The sequence below is a fragment of the Propithecus coquereli genome, unplaced genomic scaffold, assembly GCF_000956105.1.
Source record: "Propithecus coquereli isolate 6110/MARCELLA unplaced genomic scaffold, Pcoq_1.0 Scaffold566, whole genome shotgun sequence".
Lineage (NCBI taxonomy): Eukaryota > Metazoa > Chordata > Mammalia > Primates > Indriidae > Propithecus > Propithecus coquereli.
Genome location: NW_012151574.1, coordinates 1,361,426 through 1,364,588, shown reverse-complemented (window position 1 = coordinate 1,364,588; position 3,163 = coordinate 1,361,426).

Sequence of the window (3,163 nt, the reverse complement as noted above, 5' to 3'; positions counted from 1 at the left end):
GTGATCATGAGAAGAGCATGGCCCCATGTAGGCGCTGTCCTTTTAGTCTGGGCGCCAGAATGAACAAATAGAGCAGAACTGAGCCCAGCTCGTGGCCAGGAGCCAAGCACAGTGGCCCTGCAGCCAGAAGCAGCGCTTACCAGCGGAGGCCAGCCCAAGGCAGCAGAGCTGCAGCTGACCCGGGAGCACGTGTTGTAAGCCAGCAAGTTTTGGGGTGGTGCATTACAAAACATTATTACAGCAATAGCTATGGATACAGTGGCAGGGCTGGGATATGAAGCCAGCTATGTTAGAAGCCAAAGCCCTTGCCATTTTCTCTATGGTCTAGGTTCTTGGGACCTACAGTAAAAATGTCAGGCACCAAATTAAAAAATCAAGAACAAATGCTAGTTATTAATTTTATTCATTGTTGCTTTTTAAAAATTATATTGATGATACTAAGTCATTACAGGGTTATTGGGGACATTTAGGAGTTATAGGGCACGGGCTTCTGAGAGAGACGTTCATTAGGCAGAAATAAATCTTTTCAATAATAAGCAGCCCTCATAGGGGCCTGACATTTAAAGCTTGTATTTTCCAATCCATGACTTCGTTAAGCCAATCAAAGACTAGTGAGGCAGAAAGTATTGCCTTCACTTCATAGTTGAGCATCAAGCTCAGAGAGACTAGGTGATTTGCCCGGAATCACACAGCTGAGGATTTGAATGCAGTCTCCTGGGCTGTGGGTCCAATGCTTCTACTAACTCCACAAGAGAGTCAATTTATGCCCCATCCGTTCACCCTGCGCCGTCCCCAGCAGCCTGGCAGGGTGCCTGGCATGCAGCACGCTCGGGAAACGCAGGCAGAAGCAGGGAGGGCTGGAAGGACGGGGTGGGAAATGCGCTGCAGTGGCTTGTTTGGGCAGGGCCTGAATATCTTTGCTCAGAAATTAAGATGCTAAGCAGGGGTGGCTCCCAGGCTCCCCACCCACTCACCTCCCAGACACTCAGACACCCCAGAGGCACATGCCCTGGGCAGCTACATCCTGGCAAAGAAGACAGGGCGAGTGGCTGTGATAAGGACCCCAGCCTGGTCCCCAAAGATAAGCAGGCTGAGAACCAGGCCAGGCAGGTCTTGGCTTATCTTGGAGCAGACGGCACCTCAGACAAGAAGGGGACCTACTTTACCTTCTGCTAAAAGGGCACCATGTATACGATGTGTCCTTTCCTTTCAGCTCTCCTGGAAAACAGCTCTCTCCTCTCCCCCTTCACCTAGTTAACCCTGAAGGCAGACTGCAGACTCCATTCCCACAGTAGAGCCCTGCGACCTGGCCGTCCATGTTCATTAGCTGTAACTTTTGACTACCTGTGAGTCAATCAAAACGTAAAAGTCACATGTATGGGGTTTCTTTTTCCTGATTTTAAAGTATGTTACGGCACTGGTGGCGCATTAGGGATTACCGTGCACCTGAAAGACATTGACAGGGGGCCTCCCAGGCCCCGAGTACTGTTCTGAGCACAAGTACTAATTCATTTAATCCTCACACCCTGTGAGGTAGGTACTTATCACCTGTCTTACAGATGAGGAAACTGAGGCCCAGAGAAGTTAAGAAACGTATTCAAAGTCATGCAGCCAGTGGGTGTGGCAGAGTCAGGATTGGAACTCAGGCAGTCCATGGATTTGCGATGGGTTTTTATTATTATGGCCATGATTACATTGCATGGGCTGTTAATACTATTGCTGTAATGGATTCTGGGGTGTGTCACCATGTGCCCCTCCAGCATGGAGGGCTTCGTTTCCCCAGCTGCTGGGAGCACTGGCTGCCGACAGCTCACAGCAGAGTCTGTTTCTGAGGAAGCCAGCCTAGCGCAATTACCACAGTGCTTCCAAGTGTCCTCCCACGCATTGGACCCTTAAGCGCACCCTAAGGTGTAGAAAGGACAGAGAGCGTTACACATTCTCTTTCAGATGAAGAAATTGAGGTTCAGTCGAAGTAACTCGCCCAAGGTCACACACGAGGTCAGGGCAGAGTCAGGTCTGAGCACAGGCTCTCTTGACTCTCTGACAGATGTTTTGATCGTTCACTTCTGGAAAGAAGGCAGAGATGCCTGTTGGGGGGGCAAGGATTAGAGCTGGGGAGGATGCTGCATGTCAGCCCCTTCTACCTGCTGCAGCAGGAGGAGAAGAGTAGTGTTATCCTGGGCTCTGGAATCCCAGCAGGACGAGGAGGGATTCATGAACACTCCTGGAGCACCTGTGCTGGGCCAGACTCCTTAAATAGGACCCACTGTGGGAGAGCAAGAGCCAAGAGTCCTGTCCCTGGTCCCACTCTTTCTCTCAGAGAATCATGAAGAAAATCTAGGGTGGGGGACAGGAAGCATCAATCCTTACGTGGAATCCATCAGCTGCCTAGCCTTCTATGAGGAGCCTTCGGGGGTACAGATGGAGAGGATGGGGGCGTCATCTGAGTTCAGTAGTCAGGAAGATGGACAACACTGCCCAGACTGTGACAGTGGGAGCCCCCGAAGTTTGCACTAGAAAGAAGGTCTCTCCAACATGTACAGAAGGATTCCCGTTGCGGAGGACAGTAAGAGGTGCTAACGGGCATATTTTCTTCAGCTCATTGGTTCCTTACTGCCGAAGTCACAGACTCGATTGCCCAGGTCACAGCCTATCTCCAGAGACCTCTTTGGTCCTTCTCTAGCAACCTGGGCCCACATTGCTTAAAGGCCTTAGTTTTCTCATCTCTGAAATGGAGCTGATAAAATAGCTGCCATCCAGTGAATACTAACTATGTGCTAGGAAATTTACATGAATTATTCCTAACCCTGAGAAGCACAGGTTTTTAGGTTTCAATGATGAGGAAACTGAGGTTTAAAGAATTCAAGCACCCAAGGTACAAGCAGTAGATTGGATTATTGGTCCTCCCCAATAGGATTATACATTCGCAGCCTTTGACCTGAAACTCGGCAGCACCTCCCACTGCAGGTGGTTTATCCCCTACCCAGTCGATACTGGGCTTGTCCACGGGACCTTCTTGGGCCTGTGAAAAGTTAGTAGAGGCTGGGCGCGGTGGCTCACGCCTGTAATCCTAGCACTCTGGGAGGCCGAGGCGGGTGGATCGCTCAACATCAGGAGCTCGAGACCAGCCTGAGCAAGAGCGAGACCCCGTCTCTACTAAAAA